At 37.4% G+C, this 19680-nt stretch overlaps 1 long non-coding RNA gene and 1 other non-coding gene across 2 annotated transcripts in view; one reads left to right on the plus strand and one right to left on the minus strand.

The window, feature by feature from the left end:
- Positions 1 to 19680, plus strand: part of LOC117063701 — a 71607-nt gene that overhangs the window by 41609 nt on the left and 10318 nt on the right. The window lies entirely within an intron of this gene.
- LOC117063812 lies at positions 14567 to 14697 on the minus strand. The gene has a single exon (XR_004429096.1). It is a non-coding gene; the product is annotated as a small nucleolar RNA SNORA9 (small nucleolar RNA).

Consider the following 19680-nt stretch of genomic DNA (forward strand, 5'->3'; position numbering starts at 1 on the left):
TAATTAATGTTAATAAATTAACTCATAAACTATGTAACTGGATCATTTTATGTAATAATGGTTGGAAACTTGACCAAGAAATGTAAAGCTCAATTCACAGACATAAAACCTTAGTGGGATATTTAGTACATATATAACTTTTAGTAATAATGTAACTACTGAAAAACACCAGGGCTCATTTACTCCATGTCTGTACACATACACATGCACAAAATAAAAACAAAAACAAAAAAGAAGGCAATGCTAGAATTATTTCTGAGGGATCTTGGAGCAATCATTTGCTCAGGCATTTTTTAATTCCAGAAAATTAATTATTCTTTTTTAAAAAATAAACGTAAATTGACTTTGGGGAAAGATTTCTAAGACAAGGCATTCCATAATCTCTTATAAGCTCATTCCATTGTTTTATCATAGTGACAATTTATTTTTTGCTTATTCAATGAGAATCTGTCATAAGATCTTGTTGGACCCACTTTCTCTTGAAATATATTTGCATAGATGGAAAAGCAGCGTTAATAGACTTTTCAGTATCTAATGTTGTAAGTTTACTATTATCAATATTTTATATAAATAATTTATGCAGCTTAAGAAAACATTTTTCAAAGTTTCAGGGTTCCAATAAACAATGAAATTGACAACCATTCATATGCCAATAAATGTTTTCACCAATATACATAGTTTTTTTTTTTTAATTTCATTTGGGATGATAAAATAGGGAAATGAGGTCAAACTGTAAAACTGTATCCCAAATGTTCTATTTTATTCTTAAATTCCCTTGCTAAATTGTTTTCTTGAACCAATTTTCATTCAACTTCTGCTTGTTTTTAATAACTTGTATTCTAGTGGTAATCACTTTTAATTGATCATTATAACAACTTTTTAAAGAAAAAAATTTATTTTGATATAGGCAATATTGATTTTTCTATAGAAATGAAGATTTGCTGTATGTCATGCTAGCTTCTGTGCCTTGAATATAAGAAGTTCCATTATAGTTTTAAAAGCAAATCAAGAAAAATGTATTAACTAGACAGGGTGTTGTATATTCATACACCATTACCATACATGTCTATCTTTAAATGTCGTTCATACACTGTCCTAAAATGCTCCTTTTCAGCTGGTTCAGGACCTACCCTCTCCAAAAGTTCTTCTCCCAGTTAAAGTAGAAATCATTGATGAAATAAGGCACTATACACCTTTTAGAATTTGGCATTTGTGAGCTTACCTTACATGATACTAGACACAAAATGGTTAAACAGGAGTATTCTCCAAACAAGTACAGCAGGAGCCAAGGAGAAGGTATAGAGTGGGGAAAGACATTTTATATTTGAACGTCTTATGTTACCTATATTTTTCCCCACTGTGAGTCTTCAGACTTTTTTTTGCCTCCTTGCCATTTGGACTTCAGTTAGGTATCCTACTAAAAGGATATTAGAACTGCCTTCTTTGCTTCAGCATTGCATGAAGATAAAGCATGCAGAAGGCATGAGTGGGCGCCTGAGGGCTCAGATGGACTAGTGAAGGCAGAGGTGATGCGTAGAAAAAAATTTGGCAAAGCCTATGTGAGAAATGTGTTTGTTTGAAACCTGAACATTGAGAAAGGAAACAAAGGCTAAGTAGTAAGTGTTCTGCACGATGACAGTATGACCGTGCAGATGATGACACTAGCCGAGCACAACCATGGACACAAAGACCAATAACAGCAATAAAACAACACCAGGTAACAAATCCGGACCAGACCTGCAAAGGCTATATTTTATTATCCGTTTTGGATACAGAGATTTTACCAGATCTCTAGTGAGGAGAAATAAGTACAATCAAAACCTCACTTTACATCATTTATAGTTTTGTTGTATATAATTAAGCTTTAGTTAATTATATGATAGTATGTATCTAATTCTCATTTTTAAATGTTTTTATTATTCTCAGTAAATCCTTTTGCTGTGCCCATGAAATTAAGCTTCAAATTGAAAAAACTAATCATTCAAACTCTGCATATGATTTATTTTCAAAGTTTTGACTTTTATTTCATGAAGACTACAAGATAATTTTGTTGTTGTTGTTGAGAATGGAGATGACACTTGGATAGTCTCTAATTGTTGGAGTTTAGATTCTGTTGCCTGGAGCAGGAAAAACTGGGTAAACAGCACCGCTTACAGAACGTTGCTTTAGAAAGGCCCCTTTCTTACTGGGTAGGGAAGAAATTGCACAAGGAATCCAGATTTTTTTGAGTGGCAGTTTTCTATATAGTAAGCTTTGTGTGCTTAACAGATTAACTGCTTTTCATGTTATTCTTTTCCCCAGGATTCAGGAAAGAAAATGACATAATAGATTTTTTTTCCCTGGGATCACAGTAAACCCCCTTAGTCAAACCCAGTTGCTCCTTGGGAGGTAAAGAGCGAACTAACGTATGTTTCTACAAGTTACAAAATCATTTACATTTATTACCCTTGCATAGTGAGGCCCCAAAGCCTCGGAGCTATGGTTCTCCAAATCACTGCATTCTAAGCTTGACTGATTGGTTTAAACGCTTGTGAGAGATTTATAATGATTCACTGTGTAAGCCAATGATTTTATATTTAAGTCAAGAGACTGCTTATAAATGACAGAAAGCTTTAGGCTCTCCTTGGACACAGCAGGTGACCAACTGTTTCCATAGGTTTAGATAAAAATAGCATTTCCTTTGCACCATTTGAACCCAACAGTTGTAAAGCACACACACATTATATAATGTATACAAGCATATAATATTACCTCTCCATTTATAGTGCTATCTTCGGATTATTTGACCATATTAATATCTGTGTGTATTTGCCACAGAAACTTAAAGAGCTCTGTTGCTTTTGAACTTTTTCTTATTTGCTCTCATAAACTTTAATTGCTTCCTCAAATTCCAGATTTGTTATTTAAATAGCATATATTGCTGTACATTAAGTTTGGAAAAAAATGCTATGCTTAGGTTACTGCGATGTTTCACAACACATAGTAGCAGTGTCTTTTACAGTTTAAAGTTTATACAAATAAATTGCCACTGTTTAAATGGTATAAATGAAAGAAATAAGATTAATAGAGTACATATTGAAAAATGTTAACCTTTGTATGATATTTTGCCTTGTTTGATCGATGAAGAAAATTTGAGATTTGTGAAGAACACCAAATGTTTAATCAGGAGGTTGTTAAGCGTTATAAAGTTCTTAAAGGAAAGGCTGCAGAAATGTCTATGCCACCAGCCTTGGAAGACTCTTTGTCAACCAGTCTGTTTATTTCCTCCAGCAATACTGTGGGTGCCAACTGGATTGGTACAAACTTCCATACAGATGCAATTACTTTTTTTTTTTTTTTTGAGACAGAGTTTTGTTCTTGTTGCCCAGGCTGGAGAGCAATGGTCCAATCCTGACTCACTGCAACCTCTGCCTCCCGGGTTCAAGTGATTCTCCTGCCTTAGCCTCCCCAGTAGCTGGGATTACAGGTGTGCACCACCACGCCTGGCTAATTTTTTGTGTTTTCAATAAAGTCGGGGTTTCACCCTGTTGGCCGGGCTGGTCTTGAACTCCTGACCTCAAGTGATCCTCCCACCTTGGCCTCCCAAAGTGCTGGGATTATAGACATGAGCCACCATGCCCAGCCTGAAGGTGCAATTTCAAATGTATTTGTTAGAAGAAAATTAAGTCACACCATTCTTTTAATCTGCCTTATTAACCACAATTCAAACCACCATGTTCTGTCTCTATTCTCACACTAAAAAGTCCCTACAACTTGTCTCCTGTTCCCTTGCTCGTTTCAGTCTTGTCATCCATCCCTTCTGCCTGTTATACAAGAGGCTTTCCACTGCTCCCTGTTTCTCTAGGCTTCTTCCTTTTCAGATCAGGTCTACATTGGTTTCTCCACATTGCCTGGCACTGTTCTGTCTTATTTGGAATATGTGCCTAGCATTATCTCAAGTATGGCATGACATTTTAATAGCACACTGTTTGGCTAAGACCCAGCGTATAGCCTCCATTCTTGCAGCTACTAGCTGTATTATTTTGGGCAGATTATTTAACCTCTCTGAGCCTCAGGTTCCTTGTTTGTAAAAGGGAAAATAAATTTACCTAAAAAGATTGTGGTGAAGACTAAATAAGCTAATGTGTGAAAGAAATGCTTAGCACCAGAACTGGCATGTAATAAGTGCTCAACACATCAATGCTATTGTTATTAAGGTTATCCTGATAGTGATTACACTAATTTCTTGCCCTAATTGACTGGCATCCCCCCATACACAGTTACTTCCCTGGAATCTTTTTTTTTTTTTTTTAATAGGAACCACTCTTTCTTTCAAACTCCTATAATCTGTTTCTTGAAGCTCTTATACTCTTCTTATTCTAGTTCATATAGGTCCATCTTGTGTATGTGAATTTCAGGAAAGAATTTGTCACATGCTTTCCTTAAAGTTCAAGTATATCAATGAATTTTGCTGACCCACTGGTATATCTTATTCGATAAAGAAATGATGTAAGTATTATATATTCTTGGTTAACTCAAATTGTGTCCTAGGAACTCTCAAAGAGCCCTTTAGTCACTTGTTGTAGCTTCTTGCCTAGATTTGTTGTCATGCTTCATGTTGTAGTGTTTGCAGAATTTGCCTTTCTTTTCGATAATTATACCCCATTTTGCACCTGCATCTCTGCTCCTTGAACATTCTCTTTTCCACTCTCTCTGATTATTCGAAGGTCACACTGTCTTTTGTTTTAAACTTCTCTGTTTTACACTTTTAAAAAATTTAGATTCAGGGAATACATCTTCAGATTTGTAATATATTATTGCATAATGGTGAGGTTTGGGTTCCAGTGTGCCTATCAGCCAAATAGTGAACATTGTCCCTATAAGTAATTTTTTAACCCTCACTCTCCTTCTTCCCTCCTCCCTTTTGGAGTCCTCAGAGTCTATTATTTCCATCTTTATGTTCATATGTAGCTATTGTTTAGTCTCCTACTTATAAATGAGAACATGCAGTATATAATTTTCTGTTTTTGAGTTATTTCTCTTAGGATAATGGCATCCAGTTCCATCCATGCTGCTGCAAAAGACACGATTTCACTCTTTATTGCTGTTCAGTATTCCAGGGTGTATATATACCACATTTTCTTTATCCAGTCAAGCACTGGTGGACACTTAGGTTGATTCCATAACTTTGCTGTTAGAATAGTGCTGAAATAAACATATGAGTGCAGGGTGTCTTTTTGATATAATGATTTCTTTTTCTTTGGGTAGATGTCCACTAGTGGGATTGCTAGCTTGAATGGTAGTTCTATTTTTATTTCTTTGAGAAATTGCCATACTGTTTTCTATAGATGGCTTACTAATTTACATTCCCACCAACAGTGGATAAGCAATTCCCTTTCCCCACATCCATGCCAATATGTGTTGTTTTTTGTCTTTTTAGTAATAGCTACTCTGGTATAAGATGATATCTTCATGTGGTTTTAATTTGCATTTCTCTGATAATTAGTGATGTTAAGCATTTTTTCATATACTTGTTGACCATTACTATGTCTTCTTTTAAGAGATACCTGTTTGCAAAGATTCCTGTCAGTGGCTGGGAAATCCCATTTGCAAGTTCTCTCAATATGCTTGAGTACAATTACTCTGTATCAGGAAACTGAACGTGGTAGAGCAGTGAGGTGTTTGCTTCAATTGCTTTCCTCATCTGAGCCTTGGCTTTCCTCTTACCATTGTTAATTGGGGGAGCTCATTACTACCACCCACTTATTGCTCGCTTCCTCTCCTGCTCTGCCAAATTTTGTGGGTCATGTCTCTTATTGGAGGAGGCTGTAAACCTTTGGAATTTAGTTTACAATATTGCCCTGTGATTCTCTGATGGGCCCAAGGAAAGTTATGACTTTTGTATGTTAGTCAAGATTTTCTCTTTGTTAGGGTGAATGACATGCTCTGGGGCTTTCTACATTCTAAGTGGAAGAGGAACTATCCCCCCTCCTCTCCACTCCATCATTTCTTAATCCCTTTGGATCTGCCTTTTGGCATAGCCAATATAGAAAGACTGCCTTATGGGTCTGTTATTGGTGCATTAGGCAGCTTTGCTGCAGTGACAAACCACCTAAAAGTATCAGTCACATAAAAAAACGTATATTTATTTTGTACACATGTAATGTATTGTCACTTGTGGATGGGGTGCTACTTCTGTGGCTCTCTCCTCAGCTCTGTTGGGCTCTCACTATTTGTCTTCTCATTCAGAACTTAGGTGATAGACAGTCCCAATTTGGGATGTGGCAGATGGAAAGGATAAGGAAAATCATGGAAAACTTGTGATGCCTCTTAAGGTACCTACTCATTTGTAACATATGCCCATCCACTGACATTTCATTGTCCACTCACATCCAAGGTAGGATGTGTATTTCTGTTGCAGGAGGCATGGGCAGTCACATGCCAAGGCATAGGAAAATGTAATCTTCTTTCAAGGGGAGCAGGGGTAAATAATGATGAATCAGGGTACAGTCTACTCAACTGGTGAAAGCCAATTTTCTTATAGTTGGCCTTGTCTACAATATTTGAATTCTTTTAATTGCACAATTTTATTGGTCAGAAAGATTTTGTCTTCAGAAAATGGTTTTAAATGATAAGAAAACATATCATTTTATGTAAGAAAAATCCCAGAGGAGGCTAGAATCTAGACAGAGCATGTTAGAGCTGTAACTTTGCTTTCTCATAAACTCGTATTTTCTCCTTCCCACTTGAGTTGGCTTTTTGCTTGTACCTGCTGCCCTCATGGTTGCAAGGTGGCTTCTAATGATAATTGTTGCTGCATGTAGCTTTGGGCTTATCTAGAAAACCTCTCCCAACTTAGAAATATAAATTCTTCCCTTCAACATGATTGAATCAATATAGAAAATGTATATTAGTTTCCAGGGGAATTCATTCGTCCATGTGGCCTCGATTAATCATCTGGGATGGAAGGAATGTTGAAGAGTTAACCAGAATGTTCCTGTTTATTACAGCCATCAGGAATCTAAATCTTTTTCTCTTTCATCTTGCTATGGTTATATGTTTGTGTGTGTGTGTGTGTGTCTGTTTGTGTGTGTATGCATATGTACATATGCATATGTAGACTCATATTATTTATAGTTTTTAGTTTTCTCTTCTTTAAACTCATTTCCTTGTTGATCCCATACACTGAAAAAACTATCAACCTTTTGGAGTAGTTCTCACTTCTTTGCCCTAGATTCCAATTACTGGCTTATGGTTCTATGTGAATTTCCTGCTGGAACCTCAATCCTGCTGGAACCTCAATCCTGCTGGAACTTTTCCTTTCCATCCAGCTTCTCCTCTTGACTGTCTTCTTCATCACCAGTCTTGAAATCTGAATGATCTTTTTCCTTTTTTCATGTTTTTGTATATTCAATCTGTTTGTATTCATAATTACACTTCCTTTGAAACGTTTTCTATATTCATTCTTTTCTTTTGTTTAGCACTTGCTGTGGAGTACCAACAGTGGCTAGAAAGACACTGTGACTCTCAGAGACAAGCACATATAAAACATAAGAGGACATTCCCTTGGTTGTTCTAGAAACACTTGGCTGTGAACTGGAGGCTTAGTGTCCAGCACATGTAGACAAGAGTCAGTGATATTTGTATTATTACTGATAAAGTAACACCTTTTTGTCCACAGACTGGGGAAATCTGGGAAACCATGGTTACATAGATGTATTTTGTTCTGGTAAAAGGGAACATTCATTGTGAAATATGGCACACATGCCCTTGTCTCTGACCTTTGCTTAAAACATTCCATCAACCAGAAATGGCCTCCCCCATCTTTACCTGCTTTATGACTTAGGGCACATATCTGCCTTTTCATAACATTTTCTGTAAGGCAATATCATAGAGTTTGTCTCAGCATGGATTTGGGCTTGATTTCTGGTTCTTTGTGATCTCAACCTCTCAAAACTTGTTCCTCCATTTGAAAAAGGGCATAACCTCAAAAAAAAAAAAAAAAAAGAAGAAGAAAAAGGGCATAACAGTACTGTATTAATGTCTATTGCTATATAGAAATATTACCACAAACTTCATGGCTTAAAACGACAAATGTCCATTAGGTCACAGCTTCTCTGGGTCAGGAGTCCAGACATAGCGTTGCTAAGTTTTGTGCTTTGGGAACTCTTCTGAAAGCCGCAATCAAAGGGCCAGCTAGGGCTGTGGTCTCACTCAAGGCTTGACAGGGGGAGGATCTGTCTCCAAGCTCACATGATTGTTGGCAGAATTCAGTTCCTTTTGGCCTGAGGACCATCAGTTTCTTGCTTGGTGGAGGCTGAAGGCTACCCTCAGCTCCTTTACCATGTGGCCTCTTGTTTCTTCAAAGTCAGCAAGGTGGAAAGTCTCTCCTAGCAAGACTGATATTACAATCTTACATGTTATGATTAGGGAAATGACGTTCCAATTCTGCCATATTCTAATGACTAGAAGAAAGTCTCAGATACTGCCTGCACTCAGGCAGAGGAGAATCACACCAGAATATGAGTTTCAGAAGGTGGGGATAATTAAGCAGCCATATTAGAAGCTATCTGCTACAATTGTCAACCCCCACAATTTGAAAATTATGTGTATGAAGATTTCAGCAAGATGCCTGATGCTTGTATTCCATAAAGGGCAGTATTATTATTCCTCCTCACCAGATGTGAGGGCAATCCTAGGACCTTCTATTTTTTAATCACTCTAAAGGTTCTTAGAACTACCAACTTGAAGTGCAGTTATTTGTGTATGTATTTAATTTTATTACAGAGTTATAAGCTTTTGGAAAGCAGGGACATATTCTTTTACATCTTTGAAGCTCCCAATATCTAGTAGTATGCCTTTCTCATAGAGATCATTAATTACTTTATCCCTGGGCTCCCATAATCACTTACATTTCTGTACTCTAGCTCATGTCACATTGTATTATAACTAGTTATACATACCTATTTTTCTTACTAAACTGGTAGCTCCTTAAGGGAAGAAAGACTGGGCCTTTTCTTTTTGTCTCTATTGCCTTTTCTTCTCTCCCTTAATTTCCTCTTACCAAGCATCAAATTCAGTGCTTGGTATATAGTAGATGTTCAAGAAATGAAAGTTTCTTGAAAAAATAAATAATTATTTAGAAACAATTTACTGAATGAATAAATAAATTTTAAGAGACAATGTCTATCACTAAACTTTCAAGAAATAATGCAAACATAGGATGCAAAAAAAAAAAAAAAAAAGGAAAAAAGAACAAGTATAATTCTCTTACATTTTTACCTAAAACGAAAGGTTTTATAAAAATATCAGTAGTTTGAGTTTTGAAAACAAGTAGGTTGTAGAGTATGAAAGAAATTAGTGGCACACCAAAACGCGAGAGCTGAGATTATGGTTCCCTTCTGATCCATGAAACTGCTGCATACTCTTTAAAGAAAAATAGATGTTTTAGTAGCTGCCTGCTATTTATTATTGTGTTGAATTTGATATTTTGAAAACTTGAGATATCTACCTCATAGGATTGTTGTAGGGATCAAAGGAGGTATTATGTAGAAAGTATTTAGCATAGTTAATTTAGTTTCTTCCACGGCCATTTAATTTTTAGACTGTTTAAACATTGCTGAATCATTTTGCCAGCCTCAGGTAAAAGTGAAAAGTAGAATCTTCTGAATTTTTTTGTTTTTCAGGAAGCCTGATATCTGACATTTGTAACTCAGGAGAAAATTTAAAAATTATTTATTATTGCTATTTTGTTGAGATAAAGTATCACTCTGACACCCAGGCTAGAGTACAGAGGCACAATCGTGGCTCACCGCAGCCTTGACCTTCCAGGCTCAAACAACCCTTCCACCTCAGCCTCCCAAGTAGCTGGGACTACAGGTGCATGCTACCACACCTGGCTAATTTTTGTATATTTTGTAGAGATGGGATTTTTCCATGTTCCCCAGGCTGGTCTTCAACTCCTAGGTTCAAGTGAAGTACCGCCTCAGCCTCCCAAAGTTGTGGGATTACAGGTATGAGCTACCATGCCCAGCCGAATTTTGAGTTTTTATTATGATTGTGGTCTAAAAGTCTTAATAATTTGGGGGCTTTAATTATCTTTTGAGGAGGCTTGGTGTCTTAGTCCATTTTGGCTGCTGTAACGAAATAACTTAAGCTGGGTAATTTATAAGCAACAGAAATTTATTGCTCATAGTTCTAGAGGCTGGGAAGTCCAAGATCAAGGTGCTGGCAGGTTTAGTGTCTGCTAAGGGTCTGCTCTCTGCTTTGTAGATGGTGCTTTGTTGCATCCTTACTAGCAGAAGGGGCAAATGGCTCCATAACATCCCTTTTATGAGGTCACAGATACTGTTCATAAGGGCTTTGCTCTCATGACTTAATCACCTCCTGAAGGCCCCACCTCTTGATAATACTATCACATTGGCAATTAAGTTTCAACATATAAGTTTTCGGGGGGACACATTCAGACCATATCATTTGGGCAAGGAGGAAGGAGTCTTGCTGTTCTCCTGAAGTCTTGCCTTGTTGATAGTTACCTGGTTTATACGTAATCTCTGTCACCTCTAATGACTAGCTCTGGGCTTGATGTATAGTAGGTGCTCAATAAATGCTGATTATTAATGAAAAAATAAAATTGGCTCTGGGATCAGTATTCTCCAACAGACAGTAAACCCTTAAGTGCAGAGACCACAAATATTAACTCTGTATCTCTAAGTCCAGGCAAGGGATTTAGCTGACATGCTCATTTTCTATTCACAAGATTTATTATATATAGTTTGCTGTGTTTGAGGGCAATATTTGTAGTTTTCCTGTTAGGTTCAATGAGTATACCAGTTTCTCAAGTGAGTACCATGTGTGAACCCCAGTTCATTCTTACATATCCACTTCATGATCCCTGTAGTCTAGTTTCTTCTCTCACAACTTTGCTGATCTGTTCTTCCTCCATCGTGCAGCTCCCAACTCTCTTGGTATTAAGCCCATTCACAGTGTTATGCAACCATCACCACTATCCATTTCCAGAACTTTTTTATCATAGCAAAGAGAAAAAAAATCTCTGTCCTCATTAAACAATCATTCCCATTCCACTCTCCCCACAACTGTCAACCTCTATTCTTTCTGTCTCTATGAATTTGCCTATTTTAAATACCTCATATCAGTGGAATTATACAATATTTGTCATTTTGTATCTTGTTTACTTCACTAAGCACAATGCCTGGAGAGTTCATTCATGTCGTAACATGTATCAGAATTCCACTCCATTTTTGTGGTTAATATTGCATTGTATGTATACATCACCTTTTATTTATCCATTTACCTGTCAGTGGTACTTTCTACCTTTTTGCTATCGTGAATAATGCTGCTATGAACATTGGCATACACATATCTTTCAAGTCCCTGTTTTTTCAATTCTTTTGGGGATTTGCCTTGTAGTGGAATTGCTGGATTATATGATAATTGTATGTTTAATTTTTTGAGGAACCACCACCAAACTGTTTTCCACAGCAGATATACCATTTTACATTTCCACGAGCGTTGCACGAGGTTCCAATTTCTCCACATCCTTGTCATTACACTTGTTGTTTTCTGTTTTCTTTTTAATTTTATATATACATATGTATGTATGTGTATGTATATATATTTCTAATTGCCATCATAATGAGTATGAGGTGGTATCTCATTGTGGTTTTAATTTGCATTTCTCAATTGATTACTGAAGAGCATCTTTTCATGTGCATATTGGACATTGGTATATCTTCTTGGATGATCTGTTCTTCAAGCTACCAGTCCTGTCCTTCTAGTCAGAGTCAGTGGTGGTCTTTTAGCTGGGATAGCTGGCTATTACTTCAGGCTCAACATATATGATGCTTAAATTGTCATCTTGGTCTCATTGCTGTCTCCTAATTTCTGTCCCTGTCTCAGCTTTTTCCTTGACTTTATCTTTGGCTTTATCTTTGTTTTCTCTATCTTTATTCTCTATATTCAACTACTCACCAGTTCTACTTTATTCTTCCTGCACTTTTTTTGTTTGTTTGTTTCCGAGACAAAGTCTTGCTCTGTTGCCCAGGCTGGAGTGCAGTGGCATGATCTTGGCTCACTGCAACCTCTGCCTCCTGGGTTCAAGTGATTCTCCTGCCTCATCCTCCTGAGTAGCTGGGACTACAGGTGCGTGCCACCACAACTGGGCTAATTTTTGTATTTTTAGTAGAGACAGGGTTTCACCATGTTGGCCAGGATGGTCTCAATCTCCTGACCTCGTGATCTGCCTACTTCGGCCTCCCAAAGTGTTGGGATTACAGGTGTGAGCCACTGCACCTAGCCCAAAGTTTTTACCTGTATCCTGAAAAGATGTAAACTGAAATTCTCATGAATGGTGGACATACTTTCTATTTAATGATTACGTCCTTTGTGAAAAGATTGATTAAACTGTTTATATCTAAATGAGAAATGCTATTGTGTTCTCTACTACAATGCCTTGCACATAAAAGGCATTAAATAAATATTTGTTGAATGATTTGAGTTCATTTTGAATATTGAGTGTTAGCATACAAGTCTGTAGTAGTTTATTGTTTAATTTCATCCTAACATAGGTTTAGGAGGAAAGAGCAGTGTGAATTTCAGAAAACACACAAAAATGCGAAGTTTTTGTAGTATGTGAAACATATAGATGTCTTAAAAATTTAAATTACAATTTTTGCTTTCTTTTCAAACATTTTATTTAAAAGTTTTAAACAATTTAAAATGTGTCTAGTAGTGCTTACATTTGATATCAAATATAAGTGACTTATAATTCCATGTTCTCTGAATTCTTGATTTGTTTCCTGTGTCAGAGATTTGAGACTATTAAGAGGCGATTAGGGAGGATATCCTTGAAGTCTCCTTCACACCAAGAATCTCCCTTTTTTTGGTTCACTTAACTTAATGTGGGAGCTGCTTGTGATATTTTCTACATTTCACCTTCTGAGGTTATAGGCCCCATTCATATGCCATATCTCCCTCTCAGATGAGTAAGTATGACTTTTATGAATTTTCTTCACTTGTAGAATTTAATTTACATGAATAATTAGGAAAGGACCAAGTGAAATTTCTCTCTCCCTAGGCAAACAATCTTGTTAATAAAATCGACTGCAAACTTTTCCTTTAATTTTTTTTGTATCTTTAAATTTATTGCTTGCTACAAAGAAGCAAAATAAAAAGAAATATAGGGCGCTACAGTATACTGCTATTTTGCATATTGATATCTGAATAATTACCTTAGGGCATATTGAGTTATAATATGAAATACTATTCCCTCAAGACATTATCTTAAAATATTTTACTTATTTAGCATACAGTTCAATATTTTAGAATTATGTAGAGAGTATAGTTGTTAACTGACATGGAATGTGCTGGCAGAAACAAAAAATTAGAGGGACCTAATAGGGAAAAAGAATTGTTCTTGGAATGTTACAGTATTCAAATACTGCTGCAATATAGCTGGTCAATTATAATAGCCAACATTGTAAAGGAGAAGAAGGTTGTAATTCTGTATAGGTGGTTAATATGTGCATATTTTTCCTTTAAAGTGTATTTCACATGGAGTTTGTTTGATATTCAGATCTGTAATCATGTATTTTACAGTTCCCTTTGCACACAGCCAGCAGTGGGGTATTCTTTTACAATACAAAGCCTGGAAATAAATACCAAAAGAATAGTGCCTGAAAATGAAGAACTGTAGTTTCTGGAGGAAAATGCTCATAATGTGACCCACAGTCAGCTTAGGAATTGAACACCACAAAACATGGAGTGGAAGGCAGGTTGGTCTGGTATTATGTACTCTGGTGCCTACATCTTAGTTGCTATGACGAGTCTAGCTGAGATGTATGTTCTCTAACAGCCTAGGTCAGAAGGAAAGCCCACCAATGACAGAAACACTGTGGCCAAGCTGGACATAGTGAGGCTTTAGTGTAGCTTTGAGTTTTGTGATTCCACTGACTGTGTGACTGTGGCCAAGTTATTTAAACTCTTTAACTCCCCATTTCCTTACCTGTAAAACTAACTGTGTGAATTAAATGGAATCATATGAGAAAAGTACATGTTTTGTTTCCTGATGTTATTATTATTGTTGCTGTAATGAGGCCAGATCTTTATAGTCCTAGAAACAAATTTACTACTGGTATACTGTTAATTGAAACTGTTAAAACTGGAAACTGAGGCTGAGATGGTAAGATCCCTTGAGACTAGGAGTTCAAGGCCAGCTTGGGCAACAAGCAAGACCCTGTACCCATTGAAAACACAAAAAACATTAGCTGGGCATGGTACTGCATGCCTGTAGTCCCAGCTACTTGGGAGGCTGAGGTAGGAGGATTGCTTGAGCCCAGGAATTCGATGCTACCATGAGCCATGATGGCACCAATGCACTCCAGCCTGGGCAACAGATGCTGTCTCTAAAAAAGAAAAGACTAAAGAAAACAAATCAAACCCAAACAAAAAACCAGCATTGACTCCAGAAGAAAAGATAAAATGAAAACAAATCTTTATTTTATATGTGAAGTCATGAAGTGTGTTTTCTTTTCTTTTCTTTTTTCTTTTTTTTCCATTTTTTTCAAGCAATTGTCTGAAATTTCTATAACCTTACTCTGGATGGAGCAGGACAAACCCTCAACTATTTCAATACTGTTCTGGCGAGCAGTGTAGGAATGCATAGGTCACCACAGACCCAAGCATGCTGGAGGTTTGCCAGTATTTGCTTTTAAAACTGTTTTTGATATGCCTTCTTTTAGAAAATTAAAGATTATGCATATTTGTTTATAAAACAGTTTTTGTCATGAGGCCATTTTGTGACCAAGAATGTATCTTACTCACCTTGTTTATCATAAAATTGGTCAGTTTCTATGTGTTAAAACACTAAACTAGCTATGTCTCACTTTCTGATATTTGAAGGGGAACAGGAGTATTACCCCAATTTTGCAGATGAAAAAACCTACCTACAGATTAAACATTGTGATTGATGTTTTATCCCAGGTTAATGGCAAAGCAAAACTGGAGTTGAGCTTCTTTCTCTCCTTGGTCTCATAGACTTTATCACATTTCATGTTGCTGCTGTAAAAAAGAACCTTAGGTGCTTTGTAAGCATGAGGAACTAAGTGATGGGTATTTAGCGTCTCTTGTGCTAACTGACCAAAAACTGAATTGACTTCCACTACATTATCAAATTATTTTTACAAAAGGGGTATATTGGACTTTCTCATCTATTAATGCTATTGCCAGTGCCTTCTCAATTGCAACAGCAAGATGGCAAAAGGAAATGTAAGTTGTCATGTATTAAAAATCAATTGAAATGACATTTCAACCTTCAATTGCAGTAAATTCTTTGAGAGAAGGAAACGAAATCCTCATGATAGCAGTGATAGTGATGTCTGTTGCTGCTTTTCTAATTAATTAAATGCATGACTCTTAAGCCCTGCCAAGTGTATATTTTATTTTGCTATCTGAATGTCCCCTTTCTTTGACCTTTCCTCTCTTTTCTATACCTCGTTTCTTATGCACCTGCTCCATCTATGGCTTAGCTCCTTTTGTCACAGAGGAAATAGTATTCTAAATTAATTTACACTTAGGTTATTTAAACATTTTCTTATTCATTGAAGACCAAGTAATGCTAGACCCAAATAAATAAATCCCTAATAGTGTGATTTCAGGCACCATGCTACTCGAATGGGAAGAATATTTTGCTGCTGGCATGGTCTTTAGGAACACCTCAGATCATGCCCACTTTCTTTCTCTATAAGGCTGTCTCTGCTTTTACCTGTTTCCTGGGTAGATGTGTTTGACTGTGATTCTGGAGAGATGCTTATTTGGCACAGGTTCCCAATCTAATGAGGAATGAGAACTTGTGGTTAACTACTATTTTAGAAGAATGACTAAGGTGCAAAGTCGGCAGAGTAGGGACTAATGAAATAGGCCTGTGTGTAGATGGAGAAGGCTTGGCAGATACATGAAATGGGTTAAAGGCCATGCTCTCAGAGAGTAATATGTAGGCAGGCATGAAAATGGGTAGCAAGTTTAGAAGCTGTCCAATGTCTGATGTGGTGGACGTGTGTGGGGATAGATGGGAATGACCGATCGAAACCAGATTGTGGAGGATTTTAAATACCATGCCAAAGCATTTGGACTTGAGTCTGTAGACAATGGGGCTCTGCAAGATTCTTCAGTCTGTGTCTCCATAGCCACTTGACCTCCTCACAGGAGCTCTGCACTACCCCAGAATGGTAGGAAAGTATATTTGGAATCAGAATGCTTATGTTCAAAACCTCTTAAAGATTGTATGATCTTGGGCAAGTAATTAAAACAGAACTGGTGACCTAGTCCTCTTGCTTGTCAGAAGTCTTTTGACAGTGTTGCATATTGGAATTCAAGTTGATATGGTCCAATTAAAAAAGTTGTGACAATGCATGCTAGAGCCAAGGCTTGGAACTAATCCATTTCATGAGGGTGGGTGATATGGTCGAGCTTTGTGTCCCCACCCAAATCTCATCTGGAATTGTAATCCTCATAATCTTCATGTGTCAAGGGAGAGACCAGGTGCAGGTAACTGAATCATGGGGGCAGCTTCCCCTATGCTGTTCTCGTGATAATGAGTGAGTTTTCATGAGATCAGATGGTTTAAAAAAGGGTTCTTTTCCCTTTGCTTGGCACTTCTCCCTCTTGCTGCCTTGTGAAGAAGGTGATTTGCTTTACCTTCATCTTCTGCTATGATTGTAAGTTTCCTGAGGCTTCCCTAGCCGTGCTGCACTGTGAGTTAATTAAACCTCTTTCCTTTATAAATTACCCAGTCTTGGGCAGTTCTTTATAGCAGTATGAAAACAGACTAATACAGTGGGGCATGAGTGAAGCATGGGAGCTGGAGAAAGGCTCTTTTGGTGGGCAGATCAGATAATCTAGAAGATATGGCAATAGATAGCAACTCAAATCTCATCTCCTCTGTAAAACAATCCTAAAGTCAGTTATTGGCAGCCATCTCTGGGCTTCCAAAGCTTGTTCTATATGCCTTTATTATAGTAGTGTTGGATTGGTATTAATTATATGCATTTTTTTTTTGAGATGGAGTCTTGCTTTGTCACCCAGGCTGGAGTGCAGTGGCGCAATCTCAGCTCACTGCAAGCTCCGCCTCCCAGGTTCATGCCATTCTCCTGCCTCAGCCTCCTGAGTAACTGGGACTACAGGTACCCACCACCATACCTGGCTAATTTTTTTGTATTTTTAGTAGAGATGGGGTTTCACCATGTTAGCCAGGATGGTCTCGATCTCCTGACCTTGTGATCTGCCTGCCTTGGCCTCCCAAAGTGCTGGGATTACAGGCATGAGCCACCGTGCCCCGCCTTTCACACTAAGTAATAAAAAATCTCCAGGAACCCAGGTATCTTTTTTCTTGTTAGATTGATTCTTCTTTTTCTGCTAAGGAACCTCTTGGCTTCTCTGTCCCAAGACATGACAACTCAAAATTTATAGGATTTGCAGTTCTAACCACTGACAGTGACTGATTGGCTGTCTCAGAATCTCAGTTCAGATTCTCTAAAGAAGCACAGCTTGTGGGTCAATCAGGCTTCAGATGTCTATCCCAGTTCAGTCCACTTTGTCTAGGGGAACAGAGTCACACAATCCCTATCTCTGTACAGGACCACCCTGTGAATGTGGAACAGTTCTCAGGTCAGGGAAAACCAGTGCCTGGGCTGGACATATGCTATAAAGGATTTCCAGTACATTGATTTTGTGCTTCTTCAAGGCTAGGGACTGTGTTTCATTGATATTTTTGTCACTAGCACTTTGCGTACCATTTTGTACATATCTAATAAGCATTGATACATTTTCGTTGAATAAATAAATCACTCCTGGCTAAGATCAGAGTTGCTCATAACAATAATTAATATTTTCAGAGATTTTTATATAAAACACTTTCACAATCCATTCATTACATCCTCCCAATGATCCTGTGAGTGACTAGATTTATAATTCATTTTTGAGAGGGAGGAACTGAGTCATGAACCAAGTGACAATGTGAAACACACTAGAGTTGAGCCATATTGAGGTCTGGAGAAGCAGTTAGAAGAATGCTGGAAAAGTATAGTTTGGACATGAGGGTCTGGTTTAGGGCAGCGCCAGTGTGAATGGAAAACTGAGGAAAGATTCTAGAGATATTACTCTAATGTCTCTAAAGTTAATGTCTCTGAAGAAAACAAAACTAAACAAAATTAAGCAAAAACATCTTACTGAAAGATAGTTGCAGACATTTAGCTAACTGCCTCTATTGTAAACTTTTCTTTTTTATTAATGCATAATCCAAATACAACCAAGTTGTCATGAACAGAAACTAAATCTATGCGTGTTAAGTTCAGAAGAATAGGAGACATTCCTAAAGTTAAAACTCTTAGGAATTCATGACCAGTTTGTTGTCAAGAGAGGGATTAGTATACCTCGTCAACCAAAGCAACATCTATGTACATTTGAAAAACAGTGCCTATATATGAAGACATACTATTTATTTAGTTAAAGAACAATACCATGGGTGGGCATATGGAATTTCTACTCTCTTATGAGACCTAATAGTCTCCCAGGGTCTCACAGCCCTGAGATTGAGAATTAGTGAGGTAAGTATTAAGGATCTCACATACCAAAAATGAACATTGGATTGATCAAGGAAAAACAGTCAAACAACTAATTTTAAAATGAGAGACAAATGGCAGCTGACTAGTAGTGGGAATGAGTAAGGATCCAACTGTGGGTCAAAATAAGAATACTAAATTTTTGGCTCAAATTCTTGAGCAATGTTATCGTTATCAATAATCCTGCAAAAGTCACTAATTTAGAATCCTTTCCTGAGTTTTCCAATTAGCCAGAATTTTAACTGTCCTATTTATGTAGATTTACTAAGATTAGGGAAATGCTCATGGCTCTAATCCCAGTTTGAAATTCTTAATGTGTTGCGCCGGGCATGGTGGCTCATGCCACTGTGCACTCTGGGAGTAATCCCAGCCCTCTGGGAGACTGAGGTGGGTGGATCACTTGAGGTCAGGAGTTCAGGACCAGCCTGGCCAACATGGTGAAACTCCATCTCTACTAAAAATACAAAAACTAGCTGGTTGTGGTGTTGGGCACCTGTAATCCCAGCTACTTGGGAGGCTGAGGCAGGAGAATTGTTTGAACGCAGGAGGCAGAGGCTACAGAGAGCCAAGATTGCACCATTTCACTCTAGCCTGGGTGACAGAGTGAGACCCTGCCTCAAAAAAAAAAAAAAAAAAAAAAAAAGAAAAAAAGAAAGAAAAAGAAATTCTAACTGTGTCCACACACACGGTTGTGTCTTTAGAAACAACAATACTAATGTGTATTGGGTGCTTCATATATGCCAGGCCCTGGACTAATCACTTACACATCTTATCTCCTTTAATCTTCACAACAGGACTTTGAGGTTGATGCTCTTGCTATTCCCATCATACAGACCAGGAAGCTGAGGGGCAAAGAGGTTAAGTGACTTAACGTTACTTGGCTATTAATTACCATAACTGGATTTCAAACCTGTTTATTTGACACTAGAAGCCAAATGTTAAAATGCCATATCATATTGGGAGGAGTCTATGTCCCCTACCTCCAAATCTGTACTCGTGACTGCTGAAATGCTATGTTTTATGTAACTCTACTTCTTGTTAGTTCCAATGTGATTGAAGTTGAATG

This window comes from Trachypithecus francoisi, unplaced genomic scaffold, assembly GCF_009764315.1.
Source record: "Trachypithecus francoisi isolate TF-2019V2 unplaced genomic scaffold, Tfra_2.0 Lachesis_group18, whole genome shotgun sequence".
NCBI classification, from domain to species: domain Eukaryota; kingdom Metazoa; phylum Chordata; class Mammalia; order Primates; family Cercopithecidae; genus Trachypithecus; species Trachypithecus francoisi.